This window comes from Salvelinus alpinus, chromosome 1 (assembly GCF_045679555.1).
Source record: "Salvelinus alpinus chromosome 1, SLU_Salpinus.1, whole genome shotgun sequence".
In the NCBI taxonomy this organism is placed as follows: domain Eukaryota; kingdom Metazoa; phylum Chordata; class Actinopteri; order Salmoniformes; family Salmonidae; genus Salvelinus; species Salvelinus alpinus.
In genome coordinates this window covers 34,687,585-34,699,600 of record NC_092086.1, presented here as the reverse complement: position 1 = coordinate 34,699,600, position 12,016 = coordinate 34,687,585, and the positions used below count along the sequence as shown (strand labels likewise).

Sequence of the window (12,016 nt, the reverse complement as noted above, 5' to 3'; positions counted from 1 at the left end):
AAAGGATTGTTCTCTTTGAACTCAACATGTTTTCATCTGACTGTTATTCCTCTGATCAGAAGCTTCCCCCTTGCTTCCTTACTGAGAAGGTATATATGCCAGAGTGCATGTGGTTTGGATGAATTTCATGTATGAGACTGTGGTAGAGCTCCTCCTCCTTGATGGTGTTGGCTATGGCCTCCTCCTTTGTCAGGATTTCTCTCTCCATGATATAAATAGGTCAAACCTATGAGGCATTTCGTCCCACAACCTTTCTCCAGGTCCCATTTTTCTAGACATCGCTGGAGAAGACGTGGAACTGAAGCAGCCATTCTGATTTGATCTTGATGTATTGTGTTAATGTGTAAAGTCATTTGTTTAACTTTGAAATGTATCAACAATAATATTCAGCATTATACAGGGAAAGTACTTCTTACTGAAGATTTGATGGATGGTTGGTCCTCAAATAGATATTTACTGGATTCTGTGTTCTCCAGAAGTCAAAGCTTTTTAGTTGGGCTGAATACTGGACAAAACATGTATATACTGTATCTGTCAGGACCTTACAGGCCGTTGGTCGATACATCCAGAAGAGAAAACCATATCAAAACATACATATGGGTTATAGGCTACATGATACATGTAACTCTGATTTGAAAAAGTCACCAAAAAATTCAAGCACCTTTTCTTGCCTTATAGACTGCACACGCTGGGCATCATTCACAAGTGATACTATTCTCTCCCATCAGACTATTCTCAATTTAATCTTGTCTTTACATTAACAAAATAATATATATATATTTTAAATTAGTTTTGTGATTTAGAATGGGCCATTATCATGCCCCTGTCAGAACAGGGGCATGGTAAGAAACACTATACACTTGAATTGCAAATGGAGGACACATTTCGCACAGTTCATTGTCATGCCAGCCAGGTGGGCTACTCAACGGTCAAGTGGAATTTGACTGCAACAATCACTTGTCAGAGATGCAAAAATATTTGTAATGGTTGAACACAGTTTTACCCATTGATATTGGCTATGATATTATTTCATGTTTTTAAGCTTAATAACAGAGTGTTACTGTACCACACAATGATCACGTGGACTCACTCACCTGGGAAGAGCCATGTGTGAGTGTTGTCATGGTTGGGGTTTTCGTTGTCGACATCCTGCTTCACATCATCTTATAAATAAAATGAAAGACATAGTTAATGACATTTATAACTGAGAATCATTTGATGACTACCCAACAGAGAGCCAGTGGAAGCAACAGCTCTCCTTCAATATAATCTGCTCTGTGTTACAGAGGAACACTCACCTGCAGTTGTATTCTGACTGTCAGGCTCTTTCTCCAAAGGCTTCTTTGGCTCATCTAGAACAACACAATATATATATATATATACACTGTGAATATGTGAAAAAAACACGTGTCCTCAAACTTGAAAAACAATATACACATCTCACCTGATGCACCAGACACAATGAAATGGGTCAAATGCTCCTGAAATATGATAACATCAATATCAAATTATTAACATGTGTCGTGGAAAATCATTTTCAAATACAACGCTTACCAGAACTTTTAAAATCAAACATGCTCTTTATTACAACTGTACAGCCCACTGGCATGTCCCCTCGGAACACACCCCGCGGAACACACCCTTTCTCAGAACTCCAGCCACTCTATTTATACACACATAGTATTGTCCATCCCCTATGAAGTCATTCACCACCATCTGCTTTCAATTTGTTTATAATAGTGGCTGGACCCTCTATCCCAGTGTGTCCAATTACCTCTAGGCGTCACTCTGTCTGACATGTATGTTTGTAATAGAATGGTCAGACCATATGTCTAGTGTCCAATTGCTTTTAGGCGCCACTCTGTCTGACATGTATGTTATTATGTCTATGTCTGCTCTGGTACCCCAATGGTGGAACAAACTCCCTCACGACGCCAGGTCAGCGGAGTCAATCACCACCTTCCGAAGACACCTGAAACCCCACCTCTCCAAGGAATACCCAGGATAGGACAAAGTAATCCTTCTAACCCCCCCCCCCCTTAAAAGAGTTAGATGCACCATTGTAAAATGGTTGTTCCACTGGATATCATAAGGTGAATACACCAAGTTGTAAGTCACTCTGGACAAGAGCGTCTGCTAAATGACCCAAATGCAAATGTAATTATACTGTTCACCTATCTTATACCTCTATATGTTATCCATGTGTGTAATTGTACTCCTACAATCCCACCTCTGGGGCTAATTAGCCACATAAATAATAGAAACATGACTTTGGGATAGTAAATGAAAATACCTACGATATACAAGAAAATACAAAAACAGAAGAAAGCACATAAACCAACTAGACCAAACATTCTCAAATGATTAAAACTAAAATAGGAGTACAAGATCCAATTAGAAACAGTAATAAAAACCGAACTAGACCAAACATCTCCAGTTGACATAAGAGTAAAAGATCTAATTAGATGTAAAAATTAATAAAAACCTAACTAGACCAAACATCTCCAGTTTACATAAGAGTAAAAGATCTAATTAGGTGTAAAAATTAAGAAAGATAAAATATTACAGATTTGATGAAGCATGTGCGTGCAAGTACTTAGCCTTGCCTGAGGTTATCTCAGTTATGTGGAAAATCAAAATAATACAAGGAGTATCATAATAAATGAATAAGGAAAAAATCAAAGACCAACATGCAGTTACAAAAGAAAATTGACACAACATCATTCTAAATTTAAGCATTTCAACATGATCCTCCTTGCAGACATGAATTTGGAAATACAGCATATACAGGTAGACCATCCTTACAAAGATCATGGCAAGCATAACCACCTCCAGGAACTACTCTATATAGACAGTTTGGATTCCCAAAGGGGCAGTCCAAAGGTCCACCGACCGCATTACAAGGCTTTCCATACTTATTAGTATACTTGCCTGGGCTACTCGGTACAGGATCAATCACCACAGGAGGGTCATCTCTCCTTACAGACATCTATTTAACTGCTGTCTGAACCACAATTGACTTTACCAGGGGTATAACACAACAAAATGCAATACCCAAAGCCAACAACCCTCCTCCCAACATGATGGTCATCCTAGCAAACATGACACAAACTCCACCCTTCTCCACTAAGAGCCAATTAAGTATAGTTAATGAATCCCTGTTGATTATATCATATATAATTAATCCATTCTAAGTTCATATTTGGTGTTATCCACAGAAATATAGATTCAAATCCTGATTTAACCTCCTCTCTGGCCTTGAAATCCCTAAGTAGACCTCTAAGCAGTCCAATTGCATTAAGGTATACCTCAGGATCCTTATCATAAACCCTTTTAACTCTAGGTTTTAACATAGTCATCATGGAGTGATTCAATAATAGTAACCTATTTAATTGCTCTAACTAAGGCACAAAGACCAATCCATCCATCAGGCAATACATTCAACAGTTAGTTTTTTCCACACATCCAGAAACTATCAGCAATACCTCTGTCTTGATTTTTCAACATATTAAGAGATGGCGCAACCTGAGTTATGTGACCACACAACCCTTTATCATTATTTTTACGAACTCCCACATTCTCTAAAACCCAAATAGTATCACATTCTACAGTGGTGTTTCCTACATCAATTCCTTCGGTGTCATGGCTGTAAAAACATTCATATTTTCCTTTAACCACAGTACCTCTGTCTAATTGAGGTACATTTAATTCAGTTCTAATATTATAGACAACACAATCATTGTCTCCCAGCATGGTCTCATTCAACATAGTTTTACCCCTAGTACTTACCCAGAACAATCCTACATTTTATGTCACACAAGGGAATAGAATACTTTCTATTGGTACAATAGTCATTTTTACAACTTACACAGTTTTTACATGATGCTGGTTCAGAGACTATTAAAAGATCAGACAAAGGTGATTTTCTTCACAAAATACAATTGTCCATTCTGTGTCTGTTTGCCATATACTTAGCCCATTCGTATCACTCCTTCTTCACTACTTCTTCTCATGTAGTGTCCTTGAGTGGTTCTGATTCTGATATATCTAATTCTGTTGCTTTTTCAATGTTCTTATCTTGAGGTAGATCATTAGAGTTTATCAGAAAGTTTCAAATATCAGTAAAAACTCTCCTGACTGATGTCTCAGGTTGCTTTGTTGGCACGGTGGTCTGCTTGGTAAGGGCAGTCGATGTCATCTAGTGGTAGCTACTGTGGTCGTCACAGCAGCCGCCACCCTTGTTGTTGTCACAGGTTCTTCCTGTTCAGGTGCAGGGGTAGGTCTTCACCTTCCACTGGTTCAATCTTGTTCATGATGAGCACCTACTCGTCTTTTTCTTTGATTCATGTCAGGTCACATCCTTTCGGGTCCCAAACGACTTCTCCCTTTGTTTGGTGATGTGTCCATCCACAGAGTGCAATCTCCGATAAGGGTTTGATCCTTATGATTGAGATAGACTTCAGTTCTCCTGCTTCTGTTATACATTGAGGTGGAACATAGATTCTAACCTTGTCAGTCTTTTTGGATTGTTCGGCTGATTCCATTCTTCTCTTCCTGCTCCCACCATACATCTTGATTGTGCATTAGTCTGTTGTTTCTATACTAGCATTCACTGTTGCTTCTATTATGTCAATGTCATTATTCTTTTGTTGTTCTAACATCAATTGTCTGTAAAGGAGGCCATTCAAAAGTTTAAAAGTCAATTGTGGGGTAATCCCCATTTTCTTCAGCTTGCGGGACTTTTCCTCCTCTTTCTTCACCTGAAGCTCCCTCCTCAGGCCGGACTTAGCTTCCATCTGGAAGGGTTTCAATTTTAGGAAAGAAACGTTCTTATTCTGTTCCTTGTGAGGCCTCTCCTCCTCTTCTGGGTGCATTAGTCGGTGCACGTGTCATATTTTGGCTTTCACTTGATTTACTGTTTTCTTGGCTCCTCCCTGGCATCTCAATCGTTTCCGCTGCTCCTGCTCCCTCCAGGCTCCCTCCTGGTGAATCAGCATCCTCAGTGTCCTCATCTCTATGTGGTTGTATCCTTCTCTCTGTTGGGACTCAGCTGCAGTGGTTCAGATGGTACCACGTCTGGCTTCTTTTCACTTGGACGGCCGTTCTTGTTGCTTTGGCCACCTCATAGGGTCCATCTCTCCTCGGTTGATCCCACTTCCTCCGGATCCCTCCAACGTGGACTAGATCTCCTGGTACCACTGAGAGAGGTCCTTCTGGTCCCCTTGGATCATCAGACGCAGAACCTCTCATCCTGGTTCAGGTTTCTGCCTACTTTCTGTGAAGCATTCATACTTAGAGACTTATGGCCTCTGTTCTAAGATTGCACCATACATCCTCTTACTTCCATCACTCATCACACAACAAACAGACATTCCAGCTGAAGCTGGCGAACCCCTCTCCTTCTGGTTTCCTAAACATAAGACTTGGAAAACAACAGACAAAACATAACAGCATTGACAATGTTATGTGTTATGCATAAATATATTCATGCAAACTGAAATCTGAGACCATGACAATTCCCACTCTCTCTTTACCTGACTCTATGCCTCCAGGATACTTTTCTGCTGGACTCCACAAAAATAAAAGCCCTAAAAAGCTTCCTCATGCTTCCACCCAGTCTTCCCCTTTCGGCCACAGGTTCTGAGAGGTGTTCCCAAATCATGTCATTTTTACTTAGTTTCCCATCTACTCCATTTCAACTGATAATCATGTGCATAACCTACAATTAACATTCTCTCTTCTTGAATTAATTCAACACTGTATATGCTTTCATATCAATCCCTTTAACATGTTTGTTTAGAGTATAATATCCTATCATCCATTCTCTTTCACATGATGTATTAAAAATAAAACATGTAGCCTCCAAACTCAACCCAGTATGTCTATAGTGGAATCTAATCTCTCTCTCTTTCTCTCTCTGATTCCACATCCTCTGTCATGGTGTTTTCAAGCTCACCCATTATTCAGCTGGACCTTACTTCTCGTGAGACTTATGCACCCACCAAAGAGAGACATAAAGAACTTTACCACTGCAGTGTTGTAAGAAGTATACCACCAGCCTGGTGTATCTTGATGTACACTCAATCTCCAGAATGCAGCCCAAGCCCTTCCATTTCTGGCTGTTTTTTCCTGAGGACATACACACTAACACATGGGTTATTCCCTGACAACAGACTTCCTTCTTATAGCAAGATCACTAAATCTTAATTTTTAATAACAGCCCTATGTAAACATTCTGCCTCAATACCTGGCCTCCTGCCACAGAAATATTCATAATGATAGTTAAATGATGGTCCCTACGGCAACTGCTGTAAAATAACATGTAATCAGTCAAGCGTCTTCCAGTTGGAAGAATATCCAATCCTAACAAAACTATGTCATAAGTTTCTTAAACTTTTGCTCTAATGTTCAAAATGCCACCACTTATTCTTTTTACCATATCTTTAGATATGTGAATTGTTCTATTTACTTTTAGAATTGTCCCTATATTTTACACAGCCAGCTGTCTTTCCTTTTCTGTGAATTATCTCTATTTTTATACATATTTCTAGAAATAACACCCCTTTACTACCATTACCTTCATTTATAAGTCCCCTAACCCATAACTGCCATTGTTTGATACATACTTAAAACATCCTTAAGTCAATTTATATATCATTTATATCAGTCCCTCCTCAGGAACATATACACAACCTTATGTTCCTCAAAACAAAAATAAATTGACCAAACGAGAAAAAGAGAAAAAAAAAAAAAAAAAAAAATTATAATAATTATTGCACATGTGCAATATTATCACTATTTGTAAAGAAATGAAACCTGGAGAAAACATCCATCCGTGTCATTCTATGCCCAAGTTATTGTTGGTGTCTTTCTTCTTCATTCATGGGTATCTTCGCACAACAGACTACCTTTTTATTCAATTAAACATTACATTTTATCATTCCAATTCTAATGACATTATAAAACGAAAGAAACAAAAAACCTTTAATCTAAAATTCTGTAAGTTTTGTCAACCACCTTGTCTCAGGATTAGTTTCCAGAGCTTCCCTAGGCCTATTAACGTTAAACAGTTCTATATCCAAATAACTAAACAGTTCTTTTTGAAATACTTTTCCCAATCCAATATTCAGGATAACAGTCCTTAGTGTTACCTTTAACTCAAATATGACCTCATCTATTCAATACACATCATCCCTTTAATAATTAACATTTATACTAAACACTTTAAATACCAGTACTATCTATTTTCCCAATAGCCCTTTTGTCTCAGTTTCTCTCATGAGTGGCCTGATAATAAAAAAATCAGTACCCCAATAACCTTAAGTCATTATTCTCCCAACAAATATAACATAATTTCAGCATGTCTTTTTTTTAGATACAGTTCACAGGTCATCAGACACAGTTGTCCCTCACTGTTCAGTCGGTTAGGGTGGGTTTGATCTCCACACCCACTTGTGGTGATATTCTCTCCCATGCCTTAAAGCATTCTGACGTCACCTTCTTATGATAACTCCCTTATTCTACTGGTGATCTCTCAGATGAATTACAGATGATGTAGTTATCAACAAAACCCTTACAGAAACCCACACTCCAATAAACCCTTTTAGAATAACTTTCAACACTTTTTATATGCATAATGAACAAAACACATTTGTGTATTCCCCCAAAGACCATAACCCCAAAGAACTGATAGTTTTACCTATGAACCCATGTTATATCGAAAATAAAAATTAAAATAAACCTATTTGAATAACTTATTCAATTTAAGGGTACAACTCTTCATAATTTTCCCAGGGACATAATAGATTTTCAAAGTAATTATACAGTTTGAATAGAGTCTTGTGTCTTTTAATCATTTAAAAATTAAATCCCACCTGTTCCAACAATTTCTAGTAAAAGGTGATCAGTCTTTCACAGGAAATTCTTAGGAATCAGGGCATTTTGACACCATTAAAATGTTTCCACTCCCCTTTCTTTAGGAACAACTTAAATACATTTTTCAAAAAATAATTCCATCATTCTGCATACCCAAATTGAAACTGAAGTGGAAAAAGCCCTTCCAATAAATCTACTAATGTATATTCATTCCCAGTACATGGTGCACTTACTAGTAAACCATAGCCAATAGCACACAGGGACTGGACTCACTTATCCAGAACTCTATTTATTAGCCTTATCCAGATATTTTTATTTTTAAAGCGTCTGACTTTAATTAACTGCTTTCCACAGTAATGCAGACTCCAATGATATTTTGACCAGAGAAGATTAAACCCTTTTTTTTTCTTTCCTGGAAAAGAAAGTATACATATCGTTAATTTCACAACGTCAGCTTTTAATCTGCAAATAGTTTTTATTCCATAAACGTCTTAACATTTTTCAGAGAATGACGGTATAGAATGTCTAACAATTAAAATTCCATCTGTACTCTACTATATGTCAAGTCAAACGTGATCTAATACTTCTTCTTGACCACATATAAACTGTAATCTCTATGAACCACTCATTGTTCGCTCAGAGACAATACACCGCCAAGTAAAAATTCCATTCACACTAACCTCAAACCGATTAGTTGTTTGTTAATTTGACAAGGAAATAAACTCTCGTATATCGGCATTTCCTGCTACCGCACTAAGTTCTAGTGTCACCTTACACTAATTTTCCCCATAACCCGCTATATCCATATTCAAAACAGAGAGCTATTTTCTTATTGGTTCTTAGATCTTGTCAATAGTTCTGCCAATCACCCGCACGTCTGCGAGGACTAAAGGAACCACACACACAACCTCATCGCAATGTATTTTCTGATGATAGAATGTTGACATCAGAACGCCTACAAATCGAGCTTCACATTTTGGTCCCATGCGACTATTTATTTATTTATTTTTCCTAAATACTCCCATGTATTTCTACACCTTTTATTTACTATTTTTCCGAGGTAGAGCCAATCTCCTTTCCAATTAATAATTCATTTGTCACATCACTTAATTTCTTTTATCGAAGCCTACTCTATACAGTACATACATTATTTCTGAATACTACAGATGACTTAATGTCTTATTCTAGTACAGTACTTCAAATATCACTGTTTTTTTTTTTCCCTTTACAGATATCATTATTTATTCATTTTATCCGTTTGGTTTATTCTATTCTTATAGCTCTAATCAATTTTATGATTACATTTACATTACATATAAGTCATTTAGCAGACTCTCTTATCCAGAGCGACTTACAAATTGGAAAGTTCATACATATTCATCCTGGTCCCCCCGTGGGAATTGAACACTCAACCCAGGCGTTGCAAACACCATGCTCTACCAACTGAGCCACACAGGTCCACTGCCCGCTCCGTTAAGATCTCTATCTAACGTCTTACTATTACCTTTATTTATTTATTTTGTCTCTACTTTCTTACCTCTTCTCCATATTCTTATTGTTTGATCCTATGGTCAATTTACTAGTGAGTCAAGTCACCCCTGTTGTCCTTTTTATCCTGGCCACTCGATTTTGCACCGCTGTCTACCCTGCAGGCTATTTTTAGACCGTAGCTTCTGTAGACACAGAGTGATCAACGGCCTGTTTTTTCCTCTTCCTTTGTTACACCGTTCGTGAATCCTTAATCTGTCCTGAATTTCACTATTTATCACTATTTATCTTAACTAACCTAGATTCGTTTTTAACTTTATAGTACAATTTCATTTTATCAACGATTCTACTTTCTGTTTTGTTACCACACTGTTCTATTCATATTATACTATTCGGTTAACTCCTCTTTAATTATTTTTATTCATTATTTATTTTGATACCTTTTTAGTAATTTTACTATGGTCGCTTACTACTTTATCACATCAGTGTTTTTATCCTTGCTTATAACTTATTTTACTTCGATGTTTCTTAACTTCTTTCCCTCTGCCTAATAGCAGTTAACGACACCCTTCATCAACTCTACTCTATCACAGGAGAGCTGCGCGCTCCCTCTCCTGGACGTTCTGCCTACACACACACACAACTTGTCTTTCCTTATTGACTTAATTCACTTCCACCTACATAAGCCTAGACTTCTACAATATGACGAGACTACTGTCTAATCGGATCAGCTTGTCTTCATATTCTATTCAACCCCCAATACTTATCTTTTCTTCTATTATTAGAGTAGTATTGTGGCGTGACCTACTGAATTACCAAACCCTGGTAGCTAGACAGAGCGGTTTTTTATTCGCAGGATTTCTTTTGCATTTGAACGCCGCACAATCGGGCCAACGTTTTTCCTGCACCTACTACTTCACTCATACAGTCCTCCTTTCAGAGCGGAAACTATGAATATTTATTTAACTACTGATTTATGTTTTGACCGTATAAGTTACTTTTGCAGTTGAACGCCGCACAATCGGGCCAACGTTTTCCTACAACCTACTGATTTATGCTTTGACCGTATGAGTTACTTTTGCAGTTGAACGCCGCACAATCGGGCTAACGTTTTCCTACAACCTACTGATTTATGCTTTGACCGTATAAGCTACTTTTGCAGTTGAACGTCGCACAATCGGGCTAACGTTTTCCTACAACCTACTGATTTATGCTTTGACCGTATAAGCTACTTTTGCAGTTGAACGTCGCACAATCGGGCTAACGTTCTTCCTGCCTTCTAAATATTTCATCCGTTCAGTCCTTCTTTCAAAGCGGTAACCATGAAATATTAATTTAACTACTAAATATTCACCAACAGACCCTTCTGCCGCGCCGTGAATATCCCACCCAAGCAGACCTTTTCAAAAATGTTAACCAGCCATCTCAGCCAGATGCGCAAACAACCGCATCATTTAAGCTACACATTCGAACGGTCTGATCTGAACGAGCGCATGCATGCTCACTCTACATCTAACACAAGCAAAGTTCACAACACCTATTCACTCAGTCTCTATACATGCGCATACATTTATATTTAATACCATTCCCCAAATTACACATACATGCAAATTCATTGAATTTAAAAGTTCTTTTGTATTTACTGGTTTCATTTTAGGAAATTTGAAAGAGAGACTTACGTGGCGCTCCTCTCGCTGAGACAGTATCTCTGAAGCAATCTTACACAAACATTTCAACTATTGTAAGAACTTGCTTACCGTCTAGTTGGGCGGCCACCCTTGTTTGCCAGATTGTCCAAAGAAACTATCTCCAGCCCTGAACGCCATTCCTCAGTCCCTGTCCCTCCTGGCAAGCTCGCCAAATATGTCGTGGAAAATCATTTTCAAATACAACGCTTACCAGAACTTTTAAAATCAAACATGCTCTTTATTACAACTGTACAGCCCACTGGCATGTCCCCGCGGAACACACCCCGCGGAACACACCCTTTCTCAGAACTCCAGCCACTCTATTTATACACACATAGTATTGTCCATCCCCTATGAAGTCATTCACCACCATCTGCTTTCAATTTGTTTATAATAGTGGCTGGACCCTCTATCCCAGTGTGTCCAATTACCTCTAGGCGTCACTCTGTCTGACATGTATGTTTGTAATAGAATGGTCAGACCATATGTCTAGTGTCCAATTGCTTTTAGGCGCCACTCTGTCTGACATGTATGTTATTATGTCTATGTCTGCTCTGGTACCCCAATGGTGGAACAAACTCCCTCACGACGCCAGGTCAGCGGAGTCAATCACCACCTTCCGAAGACACCTGAAACCCCACCTCTCCAAGGAATACCCAGGATAGGACCAAAGTATAGTTTCCTTGCTAACACAACTACATTACCAACACGCAGTTAGAGTGTGCATTGTAGGAGTACAATTACACACATGGATAACATATAGAGGTATAAGATAGGTGAACAGTATAATTACATTTGCATTTGAGTCATTTAGCAAACGCTCTTATCCAGAGTGACTTACAAATTGGTGTATTCACCTTATGATATCCAGTGGAACAACCATTTTACAATGGTGCATCTAACTCTTTTAAGGGGGGGGGGTTAGAAGGATTACTTTGTCCTATCCTGGGTATTCCTTGGAGAGG

The 12,016-nt window shown here is 38.3% G+C and overlaps 1 protein-coding gene across 2 annotated transcripts in view; it reads right to left on the bottom strand.

The window, feature by feature from the left end:
• LOC139574173 (uncharacterized) overlaps positions 1–11,711 on the bottom strand; it is a 30,154-nt gene extending 18,443 nt beyond the window's left edge. For both annotated transcript variants that reach the window (XM_071398440.1, XM_071398450.1), the window contains exons 1-3: positions 1,445–11,711; positions 1,299–1,352; positions 1,095–1,163 (exon numbers count right to left, since the gene is read on the bottom strand). The gene's annotated coding sequence lies outside the window, so the exon portion shown is untranslated. The remainder of the gene's footprint in view (positions 1–1,094; positions 1,164–1,298; positions 1,353–1,444) is intronic.
• Positions 11,712–12,016: the final 305 nt, after the last annotated feature.